This window comes from Theropithecus gelada, chromosome 1, assembly GCF_003255815.1.
Source record: "Theropithecus gelada isolate Dixy chromosome 1, Tgel_1.0, whole genome shotgun sequence".
NCBI lineage: Eukaryota > Metazoa > Chordata > Mammalia > Primates > Cercopithecidae > Theropithecus > Theropithecus gelada.
In genome coordinates this window covers 173273922-173281230 of record NC_037668.1, presented here as the reverse complement: position 1 = coordinate 173281230, position 7309 = coordinate 173273922, and positions in this window count along the sequence as shown.

Genomic DNA, 7309 nt, shown 5'->3' with positions numbered 1-7309 from the left:
AGCATCTTCAGAGTTACTTGTTCATATCCCAGGGTTGATGCTGGTTATTCTTGACAGCTGCAAAAAGAGTAGAAACTGCACCAGCAGGCATGGTGGCTCACACCTGTAATCCCAGCACTTTGGGAGGCCGAGGCGGTGGATCACCTCAGGTCAGGGATCTGAAACCACCCTGATCAACATGGTGAAACCCTGTCTCTACTAAAAATACAAAAATTAGCCAGGCGTAGTGGTGGGTGCCTGTAATCCCAGCTACCTGGGAGGCTGAGGCAGGAGAATCACTTGAACGCAGGAGGCGGAGGTTGCAGAGATTGCACCATTGTACTCCAGCCTTCGCAATAAGAGTGAAACTCCCTCTGGAGAAAAAAAAAGAAAAAGCAGAAACTAAGACGTATGATATTCTGGGAGGAAGACTTAACTTCTTGCTCAAATACTGACCACTCCAGAAGCAGGCTTCCCATGAACTACCATATTTTCCTGCCACCTGGGAATTAGCACATCTCCAGTTTGCTTAGGGGTCCAATCCTGAGATCCAGCAATTGCTCCCACAGAGGCAGGAGAGAGCTCTGAGTTACAAGCTGTTAAAAAAAAAAAGCCGGGCACCATGGCTCACACCTGTAATCCCAGCACTTTGGGAGGCTGAGGCAGACGGATCACGAGGTCAGGAGATCGAGACCATCCTGGCTAACACGGTGAAACCCCATCTCTACTAAAAATACAAAAAATTAGCCGGGGATGGTGGTGGGCGCCTGTAGTTCCAGCTACTCGGGAGGCTGAGGCAGGAGAATGGCGTGAAAGTGGGAGGCGGAGCTCGCAGTGAGCGGAGATGGAATCACTGCACTCCAGCCTGGGCGACAAGGCGAGACTCCGTCTCAAAAAATATATAAATAAATAAATAGGCAAGAGTAACAAGAGGAGAGGTTGGCGATCTAGGAACAAGGTCATTTGTGGCCCAAAGTGATCTTAGTGCTATGTAATGACATGGCTGTTGCTACAGTGACCATCTGCCCTGAAGATGGGGCTTGGCAGAGAACATCTCTCAGTACCTCCCATTTCACTGTCCCTAAAGCAGAAGCTGAGTGTCACCATTTGTTACAATTGGGGAAGTCTCGGAGGCGTGGGTTCATCAGAACAATAGCCACTGTTGCTTGTGGTCACAGTCACTGAAGCGGGGGTCCTGGTCGCTTCTCCAACAGCTGGGAAGCAGCCCCTAGCAATTTCCTCAGGATATAGTAATTCGTCAAGGTTTGATAAATGCTCCTTGTGTAAAAGACAGGTTCAGACAGGAGTATTTCATGACAAAATTGGCCTGAGTACAAAGTGTGATAAGGTCTTTGATTCACTATCAAAGACACTCATCGCCTCAGAACCAGTGCTTCCTTTCCACCTGAAGCTGGTGAAGGCAGAGCCTTGCCCACCGGCCACATCCAGTCCAAGGATAAATTCACTCTCAGGATCCTCACTGCTGTTTCTTATAATCAAGCTGCGATAAAGGTTACAAGTTCAGTAAAAATGTTAAATCACCGAATTTCAAAAGGATTGCATCAGTGTGGGCCCCTTTCCTTGGAGAAAGTTCCTCTACATCTGTGTAAATTTATGGATATGGACAGATTCTAGAATGGAGGGTTTCTTCCAGTGCCCCCCCGGAAACAACTAAACTCTGTAGTCCAACAGGTACCAGAGAAGTGGAGTAAAATCTACTCCCTCCATTCTAAGCAGATACGCTAGCGCGGCTAAAATGTCTTTTTCAAAGACAATATATATAATATGTCCTGCACATCATACATAAGTGTTCAACAAAAGGTAGTTATTGTTATTAGAAACATAAAAGCACAGTGTGCAGTTTCTGCTGAGCAGCTCCTAACTGGATATAGGAATAACCATGTAGAATGGCAATCAGCATTTAGTTCTCTTTCTTTAGCCTCCTACATATTAATTGAAAAAAATCAGAGCTGAGGTCAGTACAACAAAGATTTTTATAATAGTCCAGGTTAAATTCTTTCTATTTTTCCCCATCTCTAAATTTTCCATTTGCGAGTACACAACCATAATGTGTTGACTAATAACATAAAATGATAACAGTGTGTATTTTTGTCAGTAAGTAGAACTGTTCTGCCTCTAAAGATTCTCGGAAAAGAAAAAAAAAAAAAGACAAAGCTCATAAAAGTAGGATAAACTGAAAGCAAAGACTTGTTCTCTGGAAAAATTCTTCAACTGTGTATATATCCTCCAGTCCCTTACAACCAAAACAGAAGACCACACACTTCTTTTAATCCTAGAGTCTGAAGGCTGAATCCTAACTCCCTTTCATTTGTCCAAAGAGACTGGTAGACAGAAGGTACTCTATAATAAAATACGCTTAATCAATTGGAATCTAACTGGCATTAGGATTCCAGGCTCTGGTCCACTCTGGAGACATAGAAGAAAGTGGATAACAAGGACACATACCCACAGCTCTGTTTCACAAAATGCATGAAATATAATAATAATAATAATAACAGTTCACACTTACATAACACTTACTGTGTGCCAGGCATTTCTTGAAGCAGTGTGTGTATGTGTGAATGAGTGTGTATCATATAATCTTGACAATTCTATGAGAAAGTTGCTATTACTTCCCATCTTTACAGATTGGAAAATTAAGGCCCTTAGGTCACACAGCTTAAAAATGGCAAAGCTGACATTTAATCTCAGGCCATCTGAGATTTGCAGCCTGTGCTTTTAACCACTACACTCTACCACCTAGAGTGGACATTTACCCAGGAATGGTATCAGTTGGAAGGCCCTCCTCAAATCATTTCCCCTGAAGTGTCACCAGAGAACATTTTATCATTTCTGAGGACAATGGTGGTGTTGTTACCTCCCCTTCCTTCAGGTGATCCTGGGGCCTAAGGATTTTTCAGATTTACAGTGTCTGCAGTTCACAATGGCAGAGTTCTCGTGTCACTCCATGCAGTTCCAAGATTGAACTGGTCACTACTTAGGCATCAGTACAGTTTTGATGAGCTTTTCTTTGGGAAGCACTGCACTGAGTGCCAAGAACTTACAAAGGTAAAGGGAGAAAGGTCCTTGTGCTCAGACACTGCTATAGATGCAATTGTATCCCTGCAAAATCTATATGTTGAAGCCCTAATTCCCAACGTGATGAGAACGGGGATGGAGCCTTTGAAAGGTAATTAGGTTTAGATGAGCGCCTAAGGGTGGGAACCCTATGATGGGATTAGTGCCCTTATAAGAAGAGATAGCAGAAAGCTTCCTCACTCTTGTCTCTCCTTGTGCCATAAAAGGATGAAGCAAGAAGGCAGCTGTAGCAAACTAGGGAGAGAGGCCTCTCCAGAAAGTAACCATGTCCATGCCTTGGACTTCTAGTCTCCAAACTGTGAAAAAAACTAATTTCTGTTGTTTAAGTCACCCAGTCTATGGTATATTGCTATGGTAGCCTGAGCTGACTTAGACAGACACTGACTTACATAGGACAGGACAGACACTTATATCTGGGTTCATGAAAGACATTCAGACAGGATGAAGAAGTTGTACATAAAGCTCGTATATAGAAATACTTATGCCCTTTAATAGAGAAGGTTTAGTGTACAGATAATAATTATTATCATATTACTATTGCTACCAATTACTAATATTTAACACAACATTTTCTCTTTTAGTTCTCAAAACAATCCTATGAGAAGCTGAAATCTAGAGAGAGTAGGTAATTTCCCCAGAGCACACAGCAGTAACTGGCTGACAGAGTCAACCCCAGCGATGACTACAAATCCCCTGACTCCATTCTGGCATCATGCAGCAGGGGGCAAGGCAGGACTTTAGTAGCAAAGCTTCCAGCACTGCTGAAATACAGCAGTTTGAAACTCAGCAAACAAGGCCTAGATTCAAGGCTTTCTAAAACAACAATAGGGCACTTATTTTTAGCTCCTCTCAAGACAAAGGAAAATAGCAGCTTCTTATTTGTGAAATGATTGTCCCTTTTAAATTAATCCAATGTGAATAAAAAGATAGCATCAAAATTGGACTTGGATATTGCAGCCAATCTCAAAAGATTTTGGAGGGGACTTTGTATGATCAAGGATAATCTTAAATCACAATCCCTTTCAGGTAAATGTGAAAACTGGGAATGCTTTAATGCTTTAAATTGAATAACAATACATTTCACAGAGTTTAGATTTGAAATGCACAGCACCCTGTTCTCCCTGCTCTCAGAAAACCTGTGCTCTTAAGTGAATTCACTGAGGGCTAAAAAGTTCAGTAACACCTATTGAATTATTGCACAATGGCTATTTTTTTTTTTTTGTCTGAAGCTCTGTTTATTGAGCATTATGAATCAAACAACCCCATCAAAAAGTGGGCGAAGGATGCGAACAGACAGTTCTCAAAAGAAGACATTTATGCAGCCAACAGACACATGAAAAAAATGCTCATCATCACTGGTCATCAGAGAAATGCAAATCAAAACCACAGTGAGATACCATCTCACACCAGTTAGAATGGCGATCATTAAAAAGTCAGGAAACAACAGGTGCTAGAGAGGATGTGGAGAAATAGGAACACTTTTACACTGCTGGTGGGACTGTAAACTAGTTCAATCATTGTGGAAGACAGTGTGGCAATTCCTCAAGGATCTAGAACTAGAAATATCATTTAATCCAGCTATCCTATTACTGGGTATATACCCAAAGGATTGTAAATCATGCTGCTATAAAGATACATGCAAACGTATGTTGACTGTGGCACTATTCACAATAGCAAAGATTTGGAACCAACCCAAATGTCCATCGATAATAGACTGGATTAAGAAAATGTGGCACATATATACCATGGAATACTATGCAGTCATAAAAAGGATGAGTTCATGTCCTTTGTATGGACATGGATGAAGCTGGAAACCATCATTCTGAGCAAACTATCGAAAGAACAGAAAACCAAACACCGCACGTTCTCACTCATAGGTGGGAATTGAACAATGAGAACACTTGGACACAGGATGGGGAACACCACACACCTGGGCCTGTCATGGAGTTGGCAGAGGGATAGCATTAGGAGATATACCTAATGTAAATGATGGGTTAATGGGTGCAGCACAGCAACATGGCACATGTATACATATGTAACAAACCTGCACGTTGTGCACATGTACCCTAGAACTTAAAGTATAAATAATTTTTAAAAAAGAACAGTGTAATATTTAAGAAAAATTGTCTCACAAATCAGTAAAGGCATGTTTTGTCAACCATCTGGTAAGCTGTTGAATGGATGCTTTTTTTGTTTTTTCCTTTTTCCAGCCAAATGATTTCAACACAGTCTACTACCAGATGTCTTCTGTTTCTGAACAAATGATAGGAAGCAATTTCTGTCCATCTACAACGGTATAAATAGCAAATCATCTTGGCTCCATTTAAAGTGTAATGCAACAAACTGTGGAGCCCTGAACCCAACATACACTATTCAGTTTTCTTATGGTTATTTTTTATTTCCCAAGATTATTTCAAAGAATAAGAGAAATAAATGATACATTCATAGATAAACAGTTGATAAATGTTGGTTCTATTTGTTTTGTTATAGAAATAAAAGTTTACCTCCGGAATTATAAATTGTGTTTATAGAGTAGAATTCAATATTATAATGAAATGTGCCATAGGAAAATGTTCAGCTGATTAGCATTTAAAGATATGCATTCTGGTTGGTGCTCTGCAAGCTAATTATGCAAAGCTCAAATTCATATTAATAGTGTAATTTTTATTTTTCTAAAAACTTACTTTTAATGTGTCAAATGACATATCCCTCATCCTTCTAAAAGAATTTAAAATAGATTGCAACAAAAGATATAACAAAGAAAAATAGAAAATGTTCAGGCAAAAAATTAAAAGAAGATGCAAATATTTTGATTACAAATAACATCACTGCTGCCACTGGAATTTAAATTGGCCCTGCACATTTTCTTAACAAGGCCAAACACATAGATAGACAGATGATAGATAGATAGGTAGATAGATAGATAGATAGATAGATAGATAGATAGATAGATAGATAGATAATAGGCAGACAGACAGAGATAGAACTCAGTAAATTGTGTGCCTACCCTTATACCATTGTTGCCTAGGAAGAAATATATTAACCCTTCAGAGAAGAAGAATTCTTTTCTGGTACTAAATTTAAATCAAATTTATGGGCAAAGGGAAGGGAATTGCTGAATAATAAAGACACATATTCTTAAAGCCCCTTTGAATCATCTTCAAAACATCAACCAGAAGTTTCTACACAGATGGACCAAAATGACAACTTAAATATTCCAGGTGCTTCGAGACAACAGGATCATCTTCAGACATTGAAACAGACAGGATTGATGTTATTTTCTCAGGGCTGCAGTGGATGAGGATCACAGACAGGTGACTACAGGACCCAGGTAGGTAACAGAGACTGTAGATTCAGCCAGAGATAAAACAACAGGGATGTGGTAAGGCCTCTAGCAAAAAGAGAGAAGGCAGGTCCCAGCAGAGAGTATGTGCCTAGCCCTAGAAGAAACAGGATGCTAACAGCACATTCTCTGGGAGGAAATTCAACTCATAGGTGGTGTGATTATGTTCTGAGTTGCAGGAAAATAAAAATCATTTGCAAAATACTTCATGTCAGATACATTATTGGTAATAATACACAACTTCAAAATGAGGTTTTAAATATGCACAACTTTAAGTATCCACACCATGAAGGATGTAGTAGGTCATGGCAAGGTAACTCTTCAGTAATTAGAAAAAGCCAGGTAAGTTAACAAATATTATACCTTTAAATATGTGGAAGAGCTGTGGAAGCCATTAGGACTACATACACTAAAATCACAAAAAGGGCTGGGTGCAGTGGGTCGCACCTTTAGTCCCAGCTACTCAGGAGGCTGAGGTGGGAGGATTGCTTGAGCCAAGGACTTCAAAGCTGCAGTGAGCTATGATAGCACCACTGCACTCCAGCCTGGGTGACAGAGTGAGACCCTGTCTCAAAAATAAATAAATAAATAAAATCTGATAACGCGACTTCTGGTTTGAGAAAAGAAAGCAAAAGAGCTAAGCCCAAAATGTACTAGGGTGAAACTGAATCTCCTGTTATTTTAGGACTGAGAAGGATTTATTTAAATTCTTTACTAATGCATTTGCATTTTAAAACTTGCTACCACTATAAAAATTTGGTCACCAAAAACACTATTTTATAATTTCTTTTATTAGCTAATTCAATTTATAATAGTTTTAATCCAGTCACTTCTAATTTCTACTTTATTGCTGCAAGGCGTTAAAATACTTAATGTTTCTCATTGTAT